This window comes from Copadichromis virginalis, linkage group LG3 (genome assembly GCF_057382275.1).
Source record: "Copadichromis virginalis isolate Kocher_CV1m ecotype Utaka linkage group LG3, C_Virginalis_male_GT1.1, whole genome shotgun sequence".
NCBI classification, from domain to species: Eukaryota; Metazoa; Chordata; class Actinopteri; order Cichliformes; family Cichlidae; genus Copadichromis; species Copadichromis virginalis.
In genome coordinates, this window is record NC_140620.1 from 57,938,589 (window position 1) to 57,964,482 (window position 25,894).

Here is a 25,894-nt window from a genome sequence, read left to right on the forward strand (position 1 = left end):
CGTAACTTCAGGTACTTGCCACCTAATCACTTGAATCCATAAATTGAGACATTGTGCTGGAGCCAGCAGCTTACGGCCATACCACCCTAAGCACGCCCGACCTCGTCTGATCTCGGAAGATAAGCAGGGCTGGGCTTGGTTAGTACTTGGATGGGAGACTGCCTGGGAATACCTGGTGCTGTAAGCCTTTGATTTTCATGTCATTGAACCGCTTTTGATCCAGAGAAGGGGTGTATTAAAAGACCAAAAGCAGCTGCCCATTAATGAGGGCACATTAACGACACTGCTTTTGGCTCTTTTCCAATGTCTTGTGCTGCTAGCTGATGCCACCTACACCACACCAGGGCCTGAGTGACCGGCTGGGGCCACTTACACCACATCAGGGCCTGTGGCTCTGGCTGAGGCCACTTACACCACACCAGGGCCTGTGGCTGCTGGCTGAGGCCAGTTACACCACACCAGAGCCTGTGGCTGCTGGCTGAAGCCACTTACACCACACCAGGGCCTTAGTTGCTATTGAGGCCACTTACACCACACCAGGGCCTGTGGCTGCTGGCTGAGGCCACCTACACCACACCAGGGCCTGTGGCTGCTGGCTGAGGCGACTTACACCACACCAGGGCCCTTCTGCTGCTGGCTGAGGCCACTTACACCACACCAGTGCCTGTGGCTTCTGGCTGAGGCGACTTACACCACACCAGGGCCTGTGGCTGCTGGCTGAGGCCACTTACACCACACCAGGGCCTGTGGCTCTTGCTCAGGCCACTCACATCACACCAGGCCCTGCGCTTCTGGCCGAGGCCATCTTCACCAAACCAGGCCCTGTGGTTCTTGCTCAGGCCACTTACACCACACCAGGGCCTGTGGCTGCTGGCTGAGGCCACCTACACCACACCAGGGCATTAGTTGCTATTGAGGCCAATTACACCACACCAGGGTCTGTGGCTCTTGCTCAGGCCACTTACACCACACCAGGGCCTGTGGCTCTTGCTCAGGCCACTTACACCACACCAGGGCCTGTGGCTGCTGGCAGAGGCCACCTACACCACACCAGGGCATTAGTTGCTATTGAGGCCAATTACACCACACCAGGGTCTGTGGCTCTTGCTCAGGCCACTTACACCACACCAGGGCCTGTGGCTCTTGCTCAGGCCACTTACACCACACCAGGGCCTGTGGCTGCTGGCTGAGGCCAGTTACACCACTCCAGAGCCTGTGGCTGCTGGCTGAAGCCACTTACACCACACCAGGGCCTTAGTTGCTATTGAGGCCACTTACACCACACCAGGGCCTGTGGCTGCTGGCTGAGGCCACCTACACCACACCAGGGCCTGTGGCTGCTGGCTGAGGCCACTTACACCACACCAGTGCCTGTGGCTTCTGGCTGAGGCGACTTACACCACACCAGGGCCTGTGGCTGCTGGCTGAGGCCACTTACACCACACCAAGGCCTGTGGCTCTTGCTCAGGCCACTCACATCACACCAGGCCCTGCGCTTCTGGCCGAGGCCATCTTCACCAAACCAGGCCCTGTGGCTCCTTGCTGTGGCCATGTACAACACACCAGGCCCTGTGCTGGTTCCTGAGGCCATCTTCAACAATCCAGGGCCTGTGCTGTTGGATAAATGCCAAACTGAGCCTTTGGGTTAGGGTATTATGCAAACATGCAGGTATGGTTATAGCATTGTCTTCGTAACTTCAGGTACTTGCCACCTAATCACTTGAATCCATAAATTGAGACATTGTGCTGGAGTCAGCAGCTTACGGCCATACCACCCTGAGCACGCCCGACCTCGTCTGATCTCGGAAGCTAAGCAGGGCTGGGCTTGGTTAGTACTTGAATGGGAGACTACCTGGGAATACCTGGTGCTGTAAGTCTTTGATTTTCATGTCATTGAACCGCTTTTGATCCAGAGAAGGGGTGTATTAAAAGACCAAAAGCAGCTGCCCATTAATGAGGGCACATTAACGACACTGCTTTTGGCTCTTTTCCAATGTCTTGTGCTGCTAGCTGATGCAACCTACACCACACAAGGGCCTGAGTGACCGGCTGGGGCCACTTACACCACATCAGGGCCTGTGGCTCTGGCTGAGGCCACTTTCACCACACCAGGGCCTGTGGCTGCTGGCTGAGGCCACCTACACCACACCAGGGCATTAGTTGCTATTGAGGCCAATTACACCACACCAGGGTCTGTGGCTCTTGCTCAGGCCACTTACACCACACCAGGGCCTGTGGCTCTTGCTCAGGCCACTTACACCACACCAGGGCCTGTGGCTGCTGGCTGAGGCCACTTACACCACACCAGGGCCTTAGTTGCTATTGAGGCCACTTACACCACACCAGGGCCTGTGGCTGCTGGCTGAGGCCACCTACACCACACCAGGGCCTGTGGCTGCTGGCTGAGGCCACTTACACCACACCAGGGCCTGTGGCTCTTGCTCAGGCCACTCACATCACACCAGGCCCTGCGATTCTGGCCGAGGCCATCTTCACCAAACCAGGCCCTGTGGTTCTTGCTCAGGCCACTTACACCACACCAGGGCCTGTGGCTGCTGGCTGAAGCCACTTACACCACACCAGGGCCTGTGGCTGCTGGCTGAGGCCACCTACACCACACCAGGGCCCTTTTGCTGCTGGCTGAGGCCACTTACACCACACCAGTGCCTGTGGCTTCTGGCTGAGGCCACTTACACCACACCAGGGCATGTGGCTGCTGGCTGAGGCCACTTACACCACACCAGGGCCTGTGGCTCTTGCTCAGGCCACTCACATCACACCAGGCCCTGCGCTTCTGGCCGAGGCCATCTTCACCAAACCAGGCCCTGTGGTTCTTGCTCAGGCCACTTACACCACACCAGGGCCTTATTTGCTATTGAGGCCACTTACACCACACCAGGGCCTGTGGCACTTGCTCAGGCCACTTACACCACACCAGGGCCTGTGGCACTTGCTCAGGCCACTTACACCACACCAGGGCCTGTGGCTGCTGGCTGAGGCCACTTACACCACACCAGGGCCTGTGGCTCTTGCTCAGGCCACTTACACCACACCAGGGCCTGTGGCACTGGCTGAGGCCACTTAGACCACACCAGGGCCTGTGGCTGCTGGCTGAGGCCACTCACACCACACCAGGGCCTGTGGCTGCTAGCTGAGGCCACTTACACCAAACTAGGGCCTGTGGCTGCTTGCTGAGGCCATCTTCACCAAACCAGGCCCTGTGGCACTTGCTCAGGCCACTTACACCACACCAGGGCCTGTGGCTGCTGGCTGAAGCCACTTACACCACACCAGGGCCTTAGTTGCTATTGAGGCCAATTACACCACACCAGGGTATGTGGCTCTTGCTCAGGCCACTTACACCACACCAGGGCCTTAGTTGCTATTGAGGCCAATTACACCACACCAGGGCCTGTGGCACTGGCTGAGGCCACTTACACCACACCAGGGCCTGTGGCTGCTGGCTGAGGCCACTTACACCACACAAGGGCCTGTGGCTGCTGGCTGAGGCCACTTACAACACACCAGGGCCTGTGGCTCTTGCTCAGGCCACTCATATCACACCAGGCCCTGTGCTTCTGGCCGAGGCCATCTTCACCAAACCAGGCCCTGTGCTGCTTGCTGTGGCCATGTACAACACATCAGGCCCTGTGCTGGTTCCTGAGGCCATCTTCAACAATCCAGGGCCTGTGCTGTTGGATAAATGCCAAACTGAGCCTTTGGGTTAGGGTATTATGCAAACATGCAGGTATGGTTATAGGATTATCTTCGTAACTTCAGGTACTTGCCACCTAATCACTTGAATCCATAAATTGAGACATTGTGCTGGGGCCAGCAGCTTACGGCCATACCACCCTGAGCACGCCCGACCTCGTCTGATCTCGAAAGTTGAGCAGGGCTGGGCTTGGTTAGTACTTGGATGGGAGACTGCCTGGGAATACCTGGTTCTGTAAGCCTTTCATTTTCATGTCATTGAACCGCTTTTGATCCAGAGAAGGGGTGTATTAAAAGACCAAAAGCAGCTGCCCATTAATGAGGGCACATTAACGACATTGCTTTTGGCTGTTTTCCAATGTCTTGTGCTGCTAGCTGATGCCACCTACACCACACCAGGGCCTGAGTGACCGGCTGGGGCCACTTACACCACATCAGGGCCTGTGGCTCTGGCTGAGGCCACTTACACCACACCAGGGCCTGTGGCTGCTGGCTGAGGCCACTTACACCACACCAGGGCCTGTGGCTGCTGGCTGAGGCCACTTACACCACACCAGGGCCTTAGTTGCTATTGAGGCCAATTACACCACACCATGGTCTGTGGCTCTTGCTCAGGCCACTTACACCACACCAGGGCCTGTGGCACTGGCTGAGGCCACTTACACCACACCAGGGCCTGTGGCTGCTGGCTGAGGCCACTTACACCACACCAGGGCCTTATTTGCTATTGAGGCCACTTACACCACACCAGGGCCTGTGGCTCTTGCTCAGGCCACTTACACCACACCAGGGCCTGTGGCTCTTGCTCAGGCCACTCACATCACACCAGGCCCTGCGCTTCTGGCCGAGGCCATCTTCACCAAACCAGGCCCTGTGCTGCTAGCTGTGGCCATGTACAACACACCAGGCCCTGTGCTGGTTCCTGAGGCCATCTTCAACAATCCAGGGCCTGTGCTGTTGGATAAATGCTAAACTGAGCCTTTGGGTTAGGGTATTATGCAAACATGAAGGTAGGGTTATAGGATTGTCTTCGTAACTTCAGGTACTTGCCACCTAATCACCTGAATCCATAAATTGAGACATTGTGCTGGGGCCAGCAGCTTACGGCCATACCACCCTGAGCACGCCCGACCTCGTCTGATCTCGGAAGCTGAGCAGGGCTGGGCTTGGTTAGTACTTGGATGGGAGACTGCCTGGGAATACCTGGTGCTGTAAGCCTTTCATTTTCATGTCATTGAACCGCTTTTGATCCAGAGAAGGGGTGTATTAAAAGACCAAAAGCAGCTGCCCATTAATGAGGGCACATTAACGACACTGCTTTTGGCTGTTTTCCAATGTCTTGTGCTGCTAGCTGATGCCACCTACACCACACCAGGGCCTGAGTGACCGGCTGGGGCCACTTACACCACATCAGGGACTGTGGCTCTGGCTGAGGCCACTTACACCACACCAGAGCCTGTGGCTGCTGGCTGAAGCCACTTACACCACACCAGGGCCTGTGGCTGCTGGCTGAGGCCACCTACACCACACCAGGGCCTGTGGCTGCTGGCTGAGGCCACTTACACCACACCAGGGCCTGTGGCTGCTGGCTGAAGCCACTTACACCACACCAGGGCCTTAGTTGCTATTGAGGCCACTTACACCACACCAGGGCCTGTGGCTGCTGGCTGAGGCCACCTACACCACACCAGGGCCTGTGGCTGCTGGCTGAGGCGACTTACACCACACCAGGGCCCTTTTGCTGCTGGCTGAGGCCACTTACACCACACCAGTGCCTGTGGCTTCTGGCTGAGGCGACTTACACCACACCAGGGCCTGTGGCTGCTGGCTGAGGCCACTTACACCACACCAGGGCCTGTGGCTCTTGCTCAGGCCACTCACATCACACCAGGCCCTGCGCTTCTGGCCGAGGCCATCTTCACCAAACCAGGCCCTGTGGTTCTTGCTCAGGCCACTTACACCACACCAGGGCCTGTGGCTCTGGCTGAGGCCAATTACACCACACCAGGGTCTTTGGCTCTTGCTGAGGCCACTTACACCACACCAGGGCCTGTGGCTGCTGGCTGAGGCCATCTACACCACACCAGGGCCTGAGTGACCGGCTGGGGCCACTTACACCACATCAGGGCCTGTGGCTGCTGGCTGAGGCCACCTACACCACACCAGGGCATTAGTTGCTATTGAGGCCAATTACACCACACCAGGGTCTGTGGCTCTTGCTCAGGCCACTTACACCACACCAGGGCCTGTGGCACTTGCTCAGGCCACTTACACCACACCAGGGCCTGTGGCTGCTGGCTGAGGCCACTTACACCACACCAGGGCCTGTGGCTGCTGGCTGAGGCCACCTACACCACACCAGGGCATTAGTTGCTATTGAGGCCAATTACACCACACCAGGGTCTGTGGCTCTTGCTCAGGCCACTTACACCACACCAGGGCCTGTGGCTCTTGCTCAGGCCACTTACACCACACCAGGGCCTGTGGCTGCTGGCTGAGGCCACTTACACCACACCAGGGCCTGTGGCTGCTGGCTGAGGCCACTTACACCAAACCAGGGCCTGTGGCTGCTTGCTGAGGCCATCTTCACCAAACCAGGCCCTGTGCTGCTTGCTGTGGCCATGTAAAACACACCAGGTCCTGTGCTGGTTCTTGAGGCCATCTTCAACAATCCAGGGCCTGTGCTGTTGGATAAATGCCAAACTGAGCCTTTGGGTTAGGGTATTATGCAAACATGCAGGTATGGTTATAGGATTGTCTTCGTAACTTCAGGTATTTGCCACCTAATCACTTGAATCCATAAATTGAGACATTGTGCTGGGGCCAGCAGCTTACGGCCATACCACCCTGAGCACGCCCGACCTCGTCTGATCTCGGAAGCTAAGCAGGGCTGGGCTTGGTTAGTACTTGGATGGGAGACTGCCTGTGAATACCTGGTGCTGTAAGCCTTTCATTTTCATGTCATTGAACCGCTTTTGATCCAGAGAAGGGGTGTATTAAAAGACCAAAAGCAGCTGCCCATTAATGAGGGCACATTAACGACACTGCTTTTGGCTCTTTTCCAATGTCTTGTGCTGCTAGCTGATGCAACCTACACCACACAAGGGCCTGAGTGACCGGCTGGGGCCACTTACACCACATCAGGGCCTGTGGCTCTGGCTGAGGCCACTTTCACCACACCAGGGCCTGTGGCTGCTGGCTGAGGCCACCTACACCACACCAGGGCATTAGTTGCTATTGAGGCCAATTACACCACACCAGGGTCTGTGGCTCTTGCTCAGGCCACTTACACCACACCAGGGCCTGTGGCTCTTGCTCAGGCCACTTACACCACACCAGGGCCTGTGGCTGCTGGCTGAGGCCACCTACACCACACCAGGGCATTAGTTGCTATTGAGGCCAATTACACCACACCAGGGTCTGTGGCTCTTGCTCAGGCCACTTACACCACACCAGGGCCTGTGGCTCTTGCTCAGGCCACTTACACCACACCAGGGCCTGTGGCACTGGCTGAGGCCACTTACACCACACCAGGGCCTGTGGCTGCTGGCTGAGGCCACTTATACCACACCAGGGCCTGTGGCTGCTGGCTGAGGCCACTTACACCACACCAGGGCCTTTGGCTGGTGGCTGAGGCCACCTACACCACACCAGGGCCTGTGGCTGCTGGCTGAGGCGACTTACACCACACCAGGGCCCTTTTGCTGCTGGCTGAGGCAACTTACACCACACCAGTGCCTGTGGCTTCTGTCTGAGGCGACTTACACCACACCAGGGCCTGTGGCTGCTGGCTGAGGCCAATTACACCACACCAGGGTCTGTGGCTCTTGCTCAGGCCACTTACACCACACCAGGGCCTGTGGCTGCTGGCTGAGGCGACTTACACCACACCAGGGCCCTTTTGCTGCTGGCTGAGGCCACTTACACCACACAAGTGCCTGTGGCTTCTGGCTGAGGCGACTTACACCACACCAGGGCCTGTGGCTGCTGGCTGAGGCCACTTACACCACACCAAGGCCTGTGGCTCTTGCTCAGGCCACTCACATCACACCAGGCCCTGCGCTTCTGGCCGAGGCCATCTTCACCAAACCAGGCCCTGTGCTGCTTGCTGTGGCCATGTACAACACACCAGGCCCTGTGCTGGTTCCTGAGGCCATCTTCAACAATCCAGGGCCTGTGCTGTTGGATAAATGCCAAACTGAGCCTTTGGGTTAGGGTATTATGCAAACATGCAGGTATGGTTATAGGATTGTCTTCGTAACTTCAGGTACTTGCCACCTAATCACTTGAATCCATAAATTGAGACATTGTGCTGGGGCCAGCAGCTTACGGCCATACCACCCTGAGCACGCCCGACCTCGTCTGATCTCGGAAGCTAAGCAGGGCTGGGCTTGGTTAGTACTTGGATGGGAGACTGCCTGGGAATACCTGGTGCTGTAAGCCTTTCATTTTCATGTCATTGAACCGCTTTTGATCCAGAGAAGGGGTGTATTAAAAGACCAAAAGCAGCTACCCAATAATGAGGGCACATTAACGACACTGCTTTTGGCTGTTTTCCAATGTCTTGTGCTGCTAGCTGATGCAACCTACACCACACAATGGCCTGAGTGACCGGCTGGGGCCACTTACACCACATCAGGGCCTGTGGCTCTGGCTGAGGCCACTTTCACCACACCAGGGCCTGTGGCTGCTGGCTGAGGCCACCTACACCACACCAGGGCATTAGTTGCTATTGAGGCCAATTACACCACACCAGGGTCTGTGGCTCTTGCTCAGGCCACTTACACCACACCAGGGCCTGTGGCTCTTGCTCAGGCCACTTACACCACACCAGGGCCTGTGGCTGCTGGCTGAGGCCACCTACACCACACCAGGGCATTAGTTGCTATTGAGGCCAATTACACCACACCAGGGTCTGTGTTTCTTGCTCAGGCCACTTACACCACACCAGGGCCTGTGGCTCTTGCTCAGGCCACTTACACCACACCAGGGCCTGTGGCACTGGCTGAGGCCACTTACACCACACCAGGGCCTGTGGCTGCTGGCTGAGGCCACTTACACCACACCAGGGCCTGTGGCTGCTGGCTGAGGCCACTTACACCACACCAGGGCCTGTGGCTGGTGGCTGAGGCCACCTACACCACACCAGGGCCTGTGGCTGCTGGCTGAGGCGACTTACACCACACCAGGGCCCTTTTGCTGCTGGCTGAGGCCACTTACACCACACCAGTGCCTGTGGCTTCTGTCTGAGGCGACTTACACCACACCAGGGCCTGTGGCTGCTGGCTGAGGCCAATTACACCACACCAGGGTCTGTGGCTCTTGCTCAGGCCACTTACACCACACCAGGGCCTGTGGCACTGGCTGAGGCCACTTACACCACACCAGGGCCTGTGGCTGCTGGCTGAGGCCACTTACACCACACCAGGGCCTGTGGCTGCTGGCTGAGGCCACTTACACCACACCAGGGCCTGTGGCTGCTGGCTGAGGCCACCTACACCACACCAGGGCCTGTGGCTGCTGGCTGAGGCCACTTACACCACACCAGGGCCCTTTTGCTGCTGGCTGAGGCCACTTACACCACACCAGTGCCTGTGGCTTCTGGCTGAGGCGACTTACACCACACCAGGGCCTGTGGCTGATAGCTGAGGCCACTTACACCAAACCAGGGCCTGAGTGACCGGCTGGGGCCACTTACACCACACCAGGGCCTGTGGCTCTTGCTCAGGCCACTCACATCACACCAGGCCCTGCTCTTCTGGCCGAGGCCATCTTCACCAAACCAGGCCCTGTGCTGCTAGCTGTGGCCATGTACAACACACCAGGCCCTGTGCTGGTTCCTGCGGCCATCTTCAACAATCCAGGGCCTGTGCTGTTGGATAAATGCCAAACTGAGCCTTTGGGTTAGGGTATTATGCAAACATGCAGGTATGGTTATAGGATTGTCTTCGTAACTTCAGGTACTTGCCACCTAATCACTTGAATCCATAAATTGAGACATTGTGCTGGGGCCAGCAGCTTACGGCCATACCACCCTGAGCACGCCCGACCTCGTCTGATCTCGGAAGCTAAGCAGGGCTGGGCTTGGTTAGTACTTGAATGGGAGACTGCCTGGGAATACCTGGTGCTGTAAGCCTTTCATTTTCATGTCATTGAACCGCTTTTGATCCAGAGAAGGGGTGTATTAAAAGACCAAAAGCCCATTAATGAGGGCACATTAACGACATTGCTTTTGGCTCTTTTCCAATGTCTTGTGCTGCTAGCTGATGCCACCTACACCACACCAGGGCCTGAGTGACCGGCTGGGGCCACTTACACCACATCAGGGCCTGTGGCTCTGGCTGAGGCCACTTACACCACACCAGGGCCTGTGGCTGCTGGCGGAGGCCACCTACACCACACCAGGGCCTTAGTTGCTATTGAGGCCAATTACACCACACCAGGGTCTGTGGCTCTTGCTCAGGCCACTTACACCACACCAGGCCTGTGGCACTTGCTCAGGCCACTTACACCACACCAGGGCCTGTGGCTGCTGGCTGAGGCCACTTACACCACACCAGGGCCTGTGGCTGCTGGCTGAGGCCACCTACACCACACCAGGGCATTAGTTGCTATTGAGGCCAATTACATCACACCAGGGTCTGTGGCTCTTGCTCAGGCCACTTACACCACACCAGGGCCTGTGGCTCTTGCTCAGGCCACTTACACCACACCAGGGCCTGTGGCTGCTGGCTGAGGCCACTTACACCACACCAGGGCCTGTGGCTGCTGGCTGAGGCCACCTACACAACACCAGGGCCTGTGGCTGCTGGCTGAGGCCACCTACACCACACCAGGGCCTGTGGCTGCTGGCTGAGGCGACTTACACCACACCAGGGCCTGTGGCTGCTGGCTGAGGCCACTTACACCACACCAAGGCCTGTGGCTCTTGCTCAGGCCACTCACATCACACCAGGCCCTGCGCTTCTGGCCGAGGCCATCTTCACCAAACCAGGCCCTGTGGCTCCTTGCTGTGGCCATGTACAACACACCAGGCCCTGTGCTGGTTCCTGAGTCCATCTTCAACAATCCAGGGCCTGTGCTGTTGGATAAATGCCAAACTGAGCCTTTGGGTTAGGGTATTATGCAAACATGCAGGTATGGTTATAGCATTGTCTTCGTAACTTCAGGTACTTGCCACCTAATCACTTGAATCCATAAATTGAGACATTGTGCTGGAGTCAACAGCTTACGGCCATACCACCCTGAGCACGCCCGACCTCGTCTGATCTCGGAAGCTAAGCAGGGCTGGGCTTGGTTAGTACTTGAATGGGAGACTACCTGGGAATACCTGGTGCTGTAAGTCTTTGATTTTCATGTCATTGAACCGCTTTTGATCCAGAGAAGGGGTGTATTAAAAGACCAAAAGCAGCTGCCCATTAATGAGGGCACATTAACGACACTGCTTTTGGCTCTTTTCCAATGTCTTGTGCTGCTAGCTGATGCAACCTACACCACACAAGGGCCTGAGTGACCGGCTGGGGCCACTTACACCACATCAGGGCCTGTGGCTCTGGCTGAGGCCACTTTCACCACACCAGGGCCTGTGGCTGCTGGCTGAGGCCACCTACACCACACCAGGGCATTAGTTGCTATTCAGGCCAATTACACCACACCAGGGTCTGTGGCTCTTGCTCAGGCCACTTACACCACACCAGGGCCTGTGGCTCTTGCTCAGGCCACTTACACCACACCAGGGCCTGTGGCTGCTGGCTGAAGCCACTTACACCACACCAGGGCCTTAGTTGCTATTGAGGCCACTTACACCACACCAGGGCCTGTGGCTGCTGGCTGAGGCCACCTACACCACACCAGGGCCTGTGGCTGCTGGCTGAGGCCACTTACACCACACCAGGGCCTGTGGCTCTTGCTCAGGCCACTCACATCACACCAGGCCCTGCGATTCTGGCCGAGGCCATCTTCACCAAACCAGGCCCTGTGGTTCTTGCTCAGGCCACTTACACCACACCAGGGCCTGTGGCTGCTGGCTGAAGCCACTTACACCACACCAGGGCCTGTGGCTGCTGGCTGAGGCCACCTACACCACACCAGGGCCCTTTTGCTGCTGGCTGAGGCCACTTACACCACACCAGTGCCTGTGGCTTCTGGCTGAGGCCACTTACACCACACCAGGGCATGTGGCTGCTGGCTGAGGCCACTTACACCACACCAGGGCCTGTGGCTCTTGCTCAGGCCACTCACATCACACCAGGCCCTGCGCTTCTGGCCGAGGCCATCTTCACCAAACCAGGCCCTGTGGTTCTTGCTCAGGCCACTTACACCACACCAGGGCCTTATTTGCTATTGAGGCCACTTACACCACACCAGGGCCTGTGGCACTTGCTCAGGCCACTTACACCACACCAGGGCCTGTGGCACTTGCTCAGGCCACTTACACCACACCAGGGCCTGTGGCTGCTGGCTGAGGCCACTTACACCACACCAGGGCCTGTGGCTCTTGCTCAGGCCACTTACACCACACCAGGGCCTGTGGCACTGGCTGAGGCCACTTAGACCACACCAGGGCCTGTGGCTGCTGGCTGAGGCCACTCACACCACACCAGGGCCTGTGGCTGCTAGCTGAGGCCACTTACACCAAACTAGGGCCTGTGGCTGCTTGCTGAGGCCATCTTCACCAAACCAGGCCCTGTGGCACTTGCTCAGGCCACTTACACCACACCAGGGCCTGTGGCTGCTGGCTGAGGCCACCTACACCACACCAGGGCCTTAGTTGCTATTGAGGCCAATTACACCACACAAGGGCCTGTGGCACTGGCTGAGGCCACTTACACCACACCAGGGCCTGTGGCTGCTGGCTGAGGCCACCTACACCACACCAGGGTCTGTGGCTCTTGCTCAGGCCACTTACACCACACCAGGGCCGGTGGCACTGGCTGAGGCCACTTACACCACACCAGGGCCTGTGGCTGCTGGCTGAGGCCACCTACACCACACCAGGGCCTTAGTTGCTATTGAGGCCAATTACACCACACAAGGGCCTGTGGCTGCTGGCTGAGGCCACCTACACCACACCAGTGCCTGTGGCTTCTGTCTGAGGTGACTTACACCACACCAGGGCCTGTGGCTGCTGGCTGAGGCCAATTACACCACACCAGGGTCTGTGGCTCTTGCTCAGGCCACTTACACCACACCAGGGCCTGTGGCACTGGCTGAGGCCACTTACACCACACCAGGGCCTGTGGCTGCTGGCTGAGGCCACTTACACCACACCAGGGCCTGTGGCTGCTGGCTGAGGCCACTTACACCACACCAGGGCCTGTGGCTGCTGGCTGAGGCCACCTACACCACACCAGGGCCTGTGGCTGCTGGCTGAGGCGACTTACACCACACCAGGGCCCTTTTGCTGCTGGCTGAGGCCACTTACACCACACCAGTGCCTGTGGCTTCTGGCTGAGGCGACTTACACCACACCAGGGCCTGTGGCTGCTGGCTGAGGCCACTTACACCACACCAAGGCCTGTGGCTCTTGCTCAGGCCACTCACATCACACCAGGCCCTGCGCTTCTGGCCGAGGCCATCTTCACCAAACCAGGCCCTGTGCTGCTTGCTGTGGCCATGTACAACACACCAGGCCCTGTGCTGGTTCCTGAGGCCATCTTCAACAATCCAGGGCCTGTGCTGTTGGATAAATGCCAAACTGAGCCTTTGGGTTAGGGTATTATGCAAACATGCAGGTATGGTTATAGGATTGTCTTCGTAACTTCAGGTACTTGCCACCTAATCACTTGAATCCATAAATTGAGACATTGTGCTGGGGCCAGCAGCTTACGGCCATACCACCCTGAGCACGCCCGACCTCGTCTGATCTCGGAAGCTAAGCAGGGCTGGGCTTGGTTAGTACTTGGATGGGAGACTGCCTGGGAATACCTGGTGCTGTAAGCCTTTCATTTTCATGTCATTGAACCGCTTTTGATCCAGAGAAGGGGTGTATTAAAAGACCAAAAGCAGCTGCCCATTAATGAGGGCACATTAACGACACTGCTTTTGGCTCTTTTCCAATGTCTTGTGCTGCTAGCTGATGCCACCTACACCACACCAGGGCCTGAGTGACCGGCTGGGGCCACTTACACCACATCAGGGCCTGTGGCTCTGGCTGAGGCCACTTACACCACACCAGGGCCTGTGGCTGCTGGCTGAGGCCAGTTACACCACACCAGAGCCTGTGGCTGCTGGCTGAAGCCACTTACACCACACCAGGGCCTTAGTTGCTATTGAGGCCAATTACACCACACCAGGGTATGTGGCTCTTGCTCAGGCCACTTACACCACACCAGGGCCTTAGTTGCTATTGAGGCCAATTACACCACACCAGGGCCTGTGGCACTGGCTGAGGCCACTTACACCACACCAGGGCCTGTGGCTGCTGGCTGAGGCCACTTACACCACACAAGGGCCTGTGGCTGCTGGCTGAGGCCACTTACAACACACCAGGGCCTGTGGCTCTTGCTCAGGCCACTCATATCACACCAGGCCCTGTGCTTCTGGCCGAGGCCATCTTCACCAAACCAGGCCCTGTGCTGCTTGCTGTGGCCATGTACAACACATCAGGCCCTGTGCTGGTTCCTGAGGCCATCTTCAACAATCCAGGGCCTGTGCTGTTGGATAAATGCCAAACTGAGCCTTTGGGTTAGGGTATTATGCAAACATGCAGGTATGGTTATAGGATTATCTTCGTAACTTCAGGTACTTGCCATCTAATCACTTGAATCCATAAATTGAGACATTGTGCTGGGGCCAGCAGCTTACGGCCATACCACCCTGAGCACGCCCGACCTCGTCTGATCTCGGAAGTTGAGCAGGGCTGGGCTTGGTTAGTACTTGGATGGGAGACTGCCTGGGAATACCTGGTTCTGTAAGCCTTTCATTTTCATGTCATTGAACCGCTTTTGATCCAGAGAAGGGGTGTATTAAAAGACCAAAAGCAGCTGCCCATTAATGAGGGCACATTAACGACATTGCTTTTGGCTGTTTTCCAATGTCTTGTGCTGCTAGCTGATGCCACCTACACCACACCAGGGCCTGAGTGACCGGCTGGGGCCACTTACACCACATCAGGGCCTGTGGCTCTGGCTGAGGCCACTTACACCACACCAGGGCCTGTGGCTGCTGGCTGAGGCCACTTACACCACACCAGGGCCTGTGGCTGCTGGCTGAGGCCACTTACACCACACCAGGGCCTTAGTTGCTATTGAGGCCAATTACACCACACCATGGTCTGTGGCTCTTGCTCAGGCCACTTACACCACACCAGGGCCTGTGGCACTGGCTGAGGCCACTTACACCACACCAGGGCCTGTGGCTGCTGGCTGAGGCCACTTACACCACACCAGGGCCTTATTTGCTATTGAGGCCACTTACACCACACCAGGGCCTGTGGCTCTTGCTCAGGCCACTTACACCACACCAGGGCCTGTGGCTCTTGCTCAGGCCACTCACATCACACCAGGCCCTGCGCTTCTGGCCGAGGCCATCTTCACCAAACCAGGCCCTGTGCTGCTAGCTGTGGCCATGTACAACACACCAGGCCCTGTGCTGGTTCCTGAGGCCATCTTCAACAATCCAGGACCTGTGGTTCTTGCTCAGGCCACTTACACCACACCAGGGCCTGTGGCTCTGGCTGAGGCCAATTACACCACACCAGGGTCTTTGGCTCTTGCTGAGGCCACTTACACCACACCAGGGCCTGTGGCTGCTGGCTGAGGCCATCTACACCACACCAGGGCCTGAGTGACCGGCTGGGGCCACTTACACCACATCAGGGCCTGTGGCTGCTGGCTGAGGCCACCTACACCACACCAGGGCATTAGTTGCTATTGAGGCCAATTACACCACACCAGGGTCTGTGGCTCTTGCTCAGGCCACTTACACCACACCAGGGCCTGTGGCACTTGGTCAGGCCACTTACACCACACCAGGGCCTGTGGCTGCTGGCTGAGGCCACTTACACCACACCAGGGCCTGTGGCTGCTGGCTGAGGCCACCTACACCACACCAGGGCATTAGTTGCTATTGAGGCCAATTACACCACACCAGGGTCTGTGGCTCTTGCTCAGGCCACTTACACCACACCAGGGCCTGTGGCTCTTGCTCAGGCCACTTACACCACACCAGGGCCTGTGGCTGCTGGCTGAGGCCACTTACACCACACCAGGGCCTGTGGCTGCTGGCTGAGGCCACTTACACCAAACCAGGGCCTGTGGCTGCTTGCTGAGGCCATCTTCACCAAACCAGGCCCTGTGCTGCTTGCTGTGGCCATGTAAAACACACCAGGTCCTGTGCTGGTTCTTGAGGCCATCTTCAACAATCCAGGGCCTGTGCTGTTGGATAAATGCCAAACTGAGCCTTTGGGTTAGGGTATTATGCAAACATGCAGGTATGGTTATAGGATTGTCTTCGTAACTTCAGGTATTTGCCACCTAATCACTTGAATCCATAAATTGAGACATTGTGCTGGGGCCAGCAGCTTACGGCCATACCACCCTGAGCACGCCCGACCTCGTCTGATCTCGGAAGCTAAGCAGGGCTGGGCTTGGTTAGTACTTGGATGGGAGACTACCTGTGAATACCTGGTTCTGTAAGCCTTTCATTTTCATGTCATTGAACCGCTTTTGATCCAGAGAAGGGGTGTATTAAAAGACCAAAAGCAGCTGCCCATTAATGAGGGTACATTAACGACATTGCTTTTGGCTGTTTTCCAATGTCTTGTGCTGCTAGCTGATGCCACCTACACCACACCACGGCCTTATTTGCTGGCTGAGGCCACATACACCAAACCAGGGCCTTAGTTGCTATTGAGGCCAATTACACCACACAAGGGCCTGTGGCTGCTGGCTGAGGCCACTTACACCACACCAGGGCCTGTGGCTGCTGGCTGAGGCCACCTACACCACACCAGGGCCTTAGTTGCTATTGAGGCCAATTACACCACACCAGGGTCTGTGGCTCTTGCTCAGGCCACTTACACCACACCAGGGCCTGTGGCACTGGCTGAGGCCACTTACACCACACCAGGGCCTGTGGCTGCTGGCTGAGGCCACCTACACCACACCAGGGCCTTAGTTGCTATTGAGGCCAATTACACCACACAAGGGCCTGTGGCTGCTGGCTGAGGCCACCTACACCACACCAGGGCCTGTGGCTGCTGGCTGAGGCCACTTACACCACACCAGGGCCCTTTTGCTGCTGGCTCAGGCCACTTACACCACACCAGGGCCTGTGGCTGCTGGCTGAGGCCACTTACACCACACCAGGGCCTGTGGCTGCTGGCTGAGGCCACCTACACCACACCAGGGCATTAGTTGCTATTGAGGCCAATTACACCACACCAGGGTCTGTGGCTCTTGCTCAGGCCACTTACACCACACCAGGGCCTGTGGCTCTTGCTCAGGCCACTTACACCACACCAGGGCCTGTGGCTGCTGGCTGAGGCCACTTACACCACACCAGGGCCTGTGGCTGCTGGCTGAGGCCACCTACACCACACCAGGGCCTGTGGCTGCTGGCTGAGGCCACCTACACCACACCAGGGCCTGTGGCTGCTGGCTGAGGCCACTTACACCACACCAGTGCCTGTGGCTGCTGGCTGAGGCGACTTACACCACACCAGGGCCTGTGGCTGCTGGCTGAGGCCACTTACACCACACCAAGGCCTGTGGCTCTTGCTCAGGCCACTCACATCACACCAGGCCCTGCGCTTCTGGCCGAGGCCATCTTCACCAAACCAGGCCCTGTGCTCCTTGCTGTGGCCATGTACAACACACCAGGCCCTGTGCTGGTTCCTGAGGCCATCTTCAACAATCCAGGGCCTGTGCTGTTGGATAAATGCCAAACTGAGCCTTTGGGTTAGGGTATTATGCAAACATGCAGGTATGGTTATAGCATTGTCTTCGTAACTTCAGGTACTTGCCACCTAATCACTTGAATCCATAAATTGAGACATTGTGCTGGAGCCAGCAGCTTACGGCCATACCACCCTGAGCACGCCCGACCTCGTCTGATCTCGGAAGCAAAGCAGGGCTGGGCTTGGTTAGTACTTGGATGGGAGACTGCCTTGGAATACCTGGTGCTGTAAGCCTTTGATTTTCATGTCATTGAACCGCTTTTGATCCAGAGAAGGGGTGTATTAAAAGACCAAAAGCAGCTGCCCATTAATGAGGGCACATTAACGACACTGCTTTTGGCTCTTTTCCAATGTCTTGTGCTGCTAGCTGATGCAACCTACACCACACAAGGGCCTGAGTGACCGGCTGGGGCCACTTACACCACATCAGGGCCTGTGGCTCTGGCTGAGGCCACGTTCACCACACCAGGGCCTGTGGCTGCTGGCTGAGGCCACCTACACCACACCAGGGCATTAGTTGCTATTGAGGCCAATTACACCACACCAGGGTCTGTGGCTCTTGCTCAGGCCACTTACACCACACCAGGGCCTGTGGCTCTTGCTCAGGCCACTTACACCACACCAGGGCCTGTGGCTGCTGGCTGAGGCCACCTACACCACACCAGGGCATTAGTTGCTATTGAGGCCAATTACACCACACCAGGGTCTGTGGCTCTTGCTCAGGCCACTTACACCACACCAGGGCCTGTGGCTCTTGCTCAGGCCACTTACACCACACCAGGGCCTGTGGCACTGGCTGAGGCCACTTACACCACACCAGGGCCTGTGGCTGCTGGCTGAGGCCACTTATACCACACCAGGGCCTGTGGCTGCTGGCTGAGGCCACTTACACCACACCAGGGCCTTTGGCTGGTGGCTGAGGCCACCTACACCACACCAGGGCCTGTGGCTGCTGGCTGAGGCGACTTACACCACACCAGGGCCCTTTTGCTGCTGGCTGAGGCAACTTACACCACACCAGTGCCTGTGGCTTCTGTCTGAGGCGACTTACACCACACCAGGGCCTGTGGCTGCTGGCTGAGGCCAATTACACCACACCAGGGTCTGTGGCTCTTGCTCAGGCCACTTACACCACACCAGGGCCTGTGGCTGCTGGCTGAGGCGACTTACACCACACCAGGGCCCTTTTGCTGCTGGCTGAGGCCACTTACACCACACAAGTGCCTGTGGCTTCTGGCTGAGGCGACTTACACCACACCAGGGCCTGTGGCTGCTGGCTGAGGCCACTTACACCACACCAAGGCCTGTGGCTCTTGCTCAGGCCACTCACATCACACCAGGCCCTGCGCTTCTGGCCGAGGCCATCTTCACCAAACCAGGCCCTGTGCTGCTTGCTGTGGCCATGTACAACACACCAGGCCCTGTGCTGGTTCCTGAGGCCATCTTCAACAATCCAGGGCCTGTGCTGTTGGATAAATGCCAAACTGAGCCTTTGGGTTAGGGTATTATGCAAACATGCAGGTATGGTTATAGGATTGTCTTCGTAACTTCAGGTACTTGCCACCTAATCACTTGAATCCATAAATTGAGACATTGTGCTGGGGCCAGCAGCTTACGGCCATACCACCCTGAGCACGCCCGACCTCGTCTGATCTCGGAAGCTAAGCAGGGCTGGGCTTGGTTAGTACTTGGATGGGAGACTTCCTGGGAATACCTGGTGCTGTAAGCCTTTCATTTTCATGTCATTGAACCGCTTTTGATCCAGAGAAGGGGTGTATTAAAAGACCAAAAGCAGCTACCCAATAATGAGGGCACATTAACGACACTGCTTTTGGCTCTTTTCCAATGTCTTGTGCTGCTAGCTGATGCAACCTACACCACACAAGGGCCTGAGTGACCGGCTGGGGCCACTTACACCACACCAGGGCCTGTGGCTGCTGGCTGAGGCCAGTTACACCACACCAGGGCCTGTGGCTGCTGGCTGAGGCCAGTTACACCACACCAGGGCCTGTGGCTGCTGGCTGAGGCCAGTTACACCACACCAGAGCCTGTGGCTGCTGGCTGAAGCCACTTACACCACACCAGGGCCTTAGTTGCTATTGAGGCCACTTACACCACACCAGGGCCTGTGGCTGCTGGCTGAGGCCACCTACACCACACCAGGGCCTGTGGCTGCTGGCTGAGGCCACTTACACCACACCAGGGCCTGTGGCTGCTGGCTGAAGCCACTTACACCACACCAGGGCATTAGTTGCTATTGAGGCCACTTACACCACACCAGGGCCTGTGGCTGCTGGCTGAGGCCACCTACACCACACCAGGGCATTAGTTGCTATTGAGGCCAATTACACCACACCAGGGTCTGTGGCTCTTGCTCAGGCCACTTACACCACACCAGGGCCTGTGGCTCTTGCTCAGGCCACTTACACCACACCAGGGCCTGTGGCACTGGCTGAGGCCACTTACACCACACCAGGGCCTGTGGCTGCTGGCTGAGGCCACTTACACCACACCAGGGTCTGTGGCTGCTGGCTGAGGCCACTTACACCACACCAGGGCCTGTGGCTGCTGGCTGAGGCCACCTACACCACACCAGGGCCTGTGGCTGCTGGCTGAGGCCACTTACACCACACCAGGGCCCTTTTGCTGCTGGCTGAGGCCACTTACACCACACCAGTGCCTGTGGCTTCTGTCTGAGGCGACTTACACCACACCAGTGCCTGTGGCTGCTGGCTGAGGCCACTTACACCACACCAGGGTCTGTGGCTCTTGCTCAGGCCATCTACACCACACCAGGGCCTGTGGCACTGGCTGAGGCCACTTACACCACACCAGGGCCTGTGGCTGCTGGCTGAGGCCACTTACACCACACCAGGGCCTGTGGCTGCTGGCTGAGGCCACTTACACCACACCAGGGCCTGTGGCTGCTGGCTGAGGCCACCTACACCACACCAGGGCCTGTGGCTGCTGGCTGAGGCGACTTACACCACACCAGGGCCCTTTTGCTGCTGGCTGAGGTACTTACACCACACCAGTGCCTGTGGCTTCTGGCTGAGGCGACTTACACCACACCAGGGCCTGTGGCTGCTGGCTGAGGCCACTTACACCACACCAAGGCCTGTGGCTCTTGCTCAGGCCACTCACATCACACCAGGCCCTGCGCTTCTGGCCGAGGCCATCTTCACCAAACCAGGCCCTGTGCTGCTTGCTGTGGCCATGTACAACACACCAGGCCCTGTGCTGGTTCCTGAGGCCATCTTCAACAATCCAGGGCCTGTGCTGTTGGATAAATGCCAAACTGAGCCTTTGGGTTAGGGTATTATGCAAACATGAAGGTATGGTTATAGGATTGTCTTCGTAACTTCAGGTACTTGCCACCTAATCACTTGAATCCATAAATTGAGACATTGTGCTGGAGCCAGCAGCTTACGGCCATACCACCCTGAGCACGCCCGACCTCGTCTGATCTCGGAAGCTAAGCAGGGCTGGGCTTGGTTAGTACTTGGATGGGAGACTGCCTGGGAATGCCTGGTGCTGTAAGCCTTTCATTTTCATGTCATTGAACCGCTTTTGATCCAGAGAAGGGGTGTATTAAAAGACCAAAAGCAGCTGCCCATTAATGAGGGCACATTAACGACACTGCTTTTGGCTGTTTTCCAATGTCTTGTGCTGCTTGCTGATGCCACCTACACCACACCAGGGCCTGAGTGACCGGCTGGGGCCACTTACACCAGACCAGGGCCTGTGGCTGCTGGCTGAGGCCAGTTACACCACACCAGAGCCTGTGGCTGCTGGCTGAAGCCACTTACACCACACCAGGGCCTTAGTTGCTATTGAGGCCACTTACACCACACCAGGGCCTGTGGCTGCTGGCTGAGGCCACTTACACCACACCAGGGCCTGTGGCTGCTGGCTGAGGCCATCTACACCACACCAGGGCCTGTGGCTGCTGGCTGAGGCCACTTACACCACACCAGGGCCTGTGGCTGCTGGCTGAGGCCACCTACACCACACCAGGGCCCTTTTGCTGCTTGCTGAGGCCACTTACACCACACCAGTGCATGTGGCTTCTGGCTGAGGCCACTTACACCACACCAGGGCCTGTGGCTGCTGGCTGAGGCCACTTACACCACACCAGGGCCTGTGGCTCTTGCTCAGGCCACTCACATCACACCAGGCCCTGCGCTTCTGGCCGAGGCCATCTTCACCAAACCAGGCCCTGTGGTTCTTGCTCAGGCCACTTACACCACACCAGGGCCTGTGGCTCTGGCTTAGGCCAATTACACCACACCAGGGTCTGTGGCTCTTGCTGAGGCCACTTACACCACACCAGGGCCTGTGGCTGCTGGCTGAGGCCACTTACACCACACCAGGGCCTGTGGCTGCTGGCTGAGACCACCTACACCACACCAGGGCCCATGGCTCTGGCTTAGGCCAATTACACCACACCAGGGTCTGTGGCTCTTGCTGAGGCCACTTACACCACACCAGGGCCTGTGCCTGCTGGATGAGGCCACTTACACCACACCAGGGCCTGTGGCTGCTGGCTGAGACCACCTACACCACACCAGGGCCTGTGGCTGCTTGCTGAGGCGACTTACACCACACCAGGGCCTGTTGCTGCTGGCTGAGGCCACTTACACCACACCAGTGCCTGTGGCTTCTGGCTGAGGCCACTTACACCACACCAGGGCCTGTGGCTGCTGGCTCAGGACTCTCATATCAAACCAGGTCCTGTGCTTCTGGCCGAGGCCATCTTCACCAAACCAGGCCCTGTGCTGCTAGCTGAGGCGACTTACACCACACCAGGGCCTGAGTGACCGGCTGGGGCCACTTACACCACATCAGGGCCTGTGGCTCTTGCTGAGGCCACTTACACCACACCAGGGCCTGTGGCTGCTGGCTGAGGCCACTTACACCACACCAGGGCCTGTGGCTGCTGGCTGAGGCCACTTACACCACACCAGGGCCTTAGTTGCTATTGAGGCCAATTACACCACACCATGGTCTGTGGCTCTTGCTCAGGCCACTTACACCACACCAGGGCCTGTGGCACTGGCTGAGGCCACTTACACCACACCAGGGCCTGTGGCTGCTGGCTGAGGCCACTTACACCACACAAGGGCTTGTGGCTGCTGGCTGAGGCCACCTACACCACACCAGGGCCTGTGGCTGCTGGCTGAGGCCACCTACACCACACCAGGGCCCTGTGGCTCTTGCTCAGGCCACTTACACCACACCAGGGCCTTATTTGCTATTGAGGCCACTTACACCACACCAGGGCCTGTGGCTCTTGCTCAGGCCACTTACACCACACCAGGGCCTGTGGCTCTTGCTCAGGCCACTCATATCACACCAGGCCCTGTGCTTCTGGCCGAGGCCATCTTCACCAAACCAGGCCCTGTGCTGCTAGCTGAGGCGACTTACACCACATCAGGGCCTGTGGCTCTGGCTGAGGCCACTTACTCCACACCAGGGCCTGTGGCTGCTGGCTGAGGCCAGTTAAACCACACCAGGGCCTGTGGCTGCTGGCTGAGGCCACTTACACCATACCAGGGCCTGTGGCTGCTGGCTGAGGCGACTTACACCACACCAGAGCCTGTGGCTGCTGGCTGAGGCCACTTACACCACACCAGTGCCTGTGACTGCTGGCTGAGGCCACTTACACCACACCAGGGCCTTATTTGCTATTGAGGCCAGTTACACCACACCAGGGCCTGTGGCTCTGGCTGAGGCCACTTACTCCACACCAGGGCCTGTGGCTCTTGCTCAGGCCACTCATATCACACCAGGCCCTGTGCTTCTGGCCGAGGCCATCTTCACCAAACCAGGCCCTGTGGCTGCTGGCTGAGGCCACTTACACCACACCAGGGCCTGTGGCTGCTGGCTGAGGCCATCTACACCACACCAGGGCCTGTGGCTGCTGGCTGAGGCGACTTACACCACACCAGGGCCCTTTTGCTGCTGGCTGAGGCCACTTACACCACACCAGTGCCTGTGGCTTCTGGCTGAGGCGACTTACACCACACCAAGGCCTGTGGCTGCTGGCTGAGGCCACTTACACCACACCAGGGCCTGTGGCTCTTGCCCAGGCCACTCACATCACACCAGGCCCTGCGCTTCTGGCCGAGGCCATCTTCACCAAACCAGGCCCTGTGGCTCTTGCTCAGGCCACTTACACCACACCAGGGCCTGTGGCTCTGGCTTAGGCCACTTACACCACACCAGGGCCTGTGGCTGCTGGCTGAGGCCACTTACACCACACCAGGGCCTGTGGCTGGTGGCTGAGGCCACTTACACCACACCAGGGCCTGTGGCTGCTGGCTGAGGCCACTTACACCACACCAGGGCCTGTGGCTGCTGGCTGAGGCCACTTACACCACACCAGGGCCTGTGGCTGCTGGCTGAGGCGACTTACACCACACCAGGGCCCTTTTGCTGCTGGCTGAGGCCACTTACACCACACCAGTGCCTGTGGCTTCTGTCTGAGGCGACTTACACCACACCAGGGCCTGTGGCTGCTGGCTGAGGCCAATTACACCACACCAGGGTCTGTGGCTCTTGCTCAGGCCACTTACACCACACCAGGGCCTGTGGCACTGGCTGAGGCCACTTACACCACACCAGGGCCTGTGGCTGCTGGCTGAGGCCACTTACACCACACCAGGGCCTGTGGCTGCTGGCTGAGGCCACTTACACCACACCAGGGCCTGTGGCTGCTGGCTGAGGCCACCTACACCACACCAGGGCCTGTGGCTGCTGGCTGAGGCCACTTACACCACACCAGGGCCCTTTTGCTGCTGGCTGAGGCCACTTACACCACACCAGTGCCTGTGGCTTCTGGCTGAGGCGACTTACACCACACCAGGGCCTGTGGCTGCTGGCTGAGGCCACTTACACCACACCAAGGCCTGTGGCTCTTGCTCAGGCCACTCACATCACACCAGGCCCTGCGCTTCTGGCCGAGGCCATCTTCACCAAACCAGGCCCTGTGCTGCTTGCTGTGGCCATGTACAACACACCAGGCCCTGTGCTGGTTCCTGAGGCCATCTTCAACAATCCAGGGCCTGTGCTGTTGGATAAATGCCAAACTGAGCCTTTGGGTTAGGGTATTATGCAAACATGTAGGTATGGTTATAGGATTGTCTTCGTAACTTCAGGTACTTGCCACCTAATCACTTGAATCCATAAATTGAGACATTGTGCTGGGGCCAGCAGCTTACGGCCATACCACCCTGAGCACGCCCGACCTCGTCTGATCTCGGAAGCTAAGCAGGGCTGGGCTTGGTTAGTACTTGGATGGGAGACTGCCTGGGAATACCTGGTGCTGTAAGCCTTTCATTTTCATGTCATTGAACCGCTTTTGATCCAGAGAAGGGGTGTATTAAAAGACCAAAAGCAGCTGCCCATTAATGAGGGCACATTAACGACACTGCTTTTGGCTGTTTTCCAATGTCTTGTGCTGCTAGCTGATGCCACTTACACCACATCAGGGCCTGTGGCTCTGGCTGAGGCCACTTACACCACACCAGGGCCTGTGGCTGCTGGCTGAGGCCAGTTACACCACACCAGAGCCTGTGGCTGCTGGCTGAAGACACTTACACCACACCAGGGCCTTAGTTGCTATTGAGGCCACTTACACCACACCAGGGCCTGTGGCTGCTGGCTGAGGCCACCTACACCACACCAGGGCCTGTGGCTGCTGGCTGAGGCCACTTACACCACACCAGGGCCTGTGGCTGCTGGCTGAAGCCACTTACACCACACCAGGGCCTTAGTTGCTATTGAGGCCACTTACACCACACCAGGGCCTGTGGCTGCTGGCTGAGGCCACCTACACCACACCAGGGCATTAGTTGCTATTGAGGCCACTTACACCACACCAGGGCCTGTGGCTGCTGGCTGAGGCCACCTACACCACACCAGGGCATTAGTTGCTATTGAGGCCAATTACACCACACCAGGGTCTGTGGCTCTTGCTCAGGCCACTTACACCACACCAGGGCCTGTGGCTCTTGCTCAGGCCACTTACACCACACCAGGGCCTGTGGCACTGGCTGAGGCCACTTACACCACACCAGGGCCTGTGGCTGCTGGCTGAGGCCACTTACACCACACCAGGGCCTGTGGCTGCTGGCTGAGGCCACTTACACCACACCAGGGCCTGTGGCTGCTGGCTGAGGCCACCTACACCACACCAGGGCCTGTGGCTGCTGGCTGAGGCCACTTACACCACACCAGGGCCCTTTTGCTGCTGGCTGAGGCCACTTACACCACACC

At 57.9% G+C, this 25,894-nt stretch overlaps 9 non-coding genes and 6 pseudogenes across 9 annotated transcripts; all 15 read left to right on the forward strand.

Moving 5' to 3' along the window:
• The first annotated feature begins 68 nt into the window (after positions 1-68).
• On the forward strand, positions 69-187 carry LOC146715536 (5S ribosomal RNA; annotated as a pseudogene).
• A 1,571-nt stretch (positions 188-1,758) lies between these two features.
• On the forward strand, positions 1,759-1,877 carry LOC146715537 (5S ribosomal RNA). Its single transcript, XR_014919368.1, has one exon. It is a non-coding gene; the product is annotated as a 5S ribosomal RNA (ribosomal RNA).
• Positions 1,878-3,837: 1,960 nt separating this feature from the next.
• LOC146715538 (5S ribosomal RNA) lies at positions 3,838-3,956 on the forward strand (annotated as a pseudogene).
• Positions 3,957-4,813: 857 nt separating this feature from the next.
• LOC146715539 (5S ribosomal RNA) lies at positions 4,814-4,932 on the forward strand (annotated as a pseudogene).
• Positions 4,933-6,543: 1,611 nt separating this feature from the next.
• Positions 6,544-6,662, forward strand: LOC146715540 (5S ribosomal RNA). Its single transcript, XR_014919887.1, has one exon. It is a non-coding gene; the product is annotated as a 5S ribosomal RNA (ribosomal RNA).
• A 1,376-nt stretch (positions 6,663-8,038) lies between these two features.
• On the forward strand, positions 8,039-8,157 carry LOC146715541 (5S ribosomal RNA). Its single transcript, XR_014919502.1, has one exon. It is a non-coding gene; the product is annotated as a 5S ribosomal RNA (ribosomal RNA).
• A 1,574-nt stretch (positions 8,158-9,731) lies between these two features.
• On the forward strand, positions 9,732-9,850 carry LOC146715542 (5S ribosomal RNA). Its single transcript, XR_014919859.1, has one exon. It is a non-coding gene; the product is annotated as a 5S ribosomal RNA (ribosomal RNA).
• Positions 9,851-10,940: 1,090 nt separating this feature from the next.
• Positions 10,941-11,059, forward strand: LOC146715543 (5S ribosomal RNA). The gene has a single exon (XR_014919369.1). It is a non-coding gene; the product is annotated as a 5S ribosomal RNA (ribosomal RNA).
• Positions 11,060-13,537: 2,478 nt separating this feature from the next.
• Positions 13,538-13,656, forward strand: LOC146715544 (5S ribosomal RNA). Its single transcript, XR_014919503.1, has one exon. It is a non-coding gene; the product is annotated as a 5S ribosomal RNA (ribosomal RNA).
• Positions 13,657-14,514: 858 nt separating this feature from the next.
• LOC146715545 (5S ribosomal RNA) lies at positions 14,515-14,633 on the forward strand (annotated as a pseudogene).
• Positions 14,634-16,236: 1,603 nt separating this feature from the next.
• Positions 16,237-16,355, forward strand: LOC146715546 (5S ribosomal RNA; annotated as a pseudogene).
• Positions 16,356-17,729: 1,374 nt separating this feature from the next.
• LOC146715547 (5S ribosomal RNA) lies at positions 17,730-17,848 on the forward strand (annotated as a pseudogene).
• Positions 17,849-19,224: 1,376 nt separating this feature from the next.
• On the forward strand, positions 19,225-19,343 carry LOC146715548 (5S ribosomal RNA). Its single transcript, XR_014919912.1, has one exon. It is a non-coding gene; the product is annotated as a 5S ribosomal RNA (ribosomal RNA).
• A 1,695-nt stretch (positions 19,344-21,038) lies between these two features.
• Positions 21,039-21,157, forward strand: LOC146715549 (5S ribosomal RNA). Its single transcript, XR_014919882.1, has one exon. It is a non-coding gene; the product is annotated as a 5S ribosomal RNA (ribosomal RNA).
• Positions 21,158-24,831: 3,674 nt separating this feature from the next.
• On the forward strand, positions 24,832-24,950 carry LOC146715550 (5S ribosomal RNA). The gene has a single exon (XR_014919504.1). It is a non-coding gene; the product is annotated as a 5S ribosomal RNA (ribosomal RNA).
• The last annotated feature ends 944 nt before the right edge of the window (positions 24,951-25,894 follow it).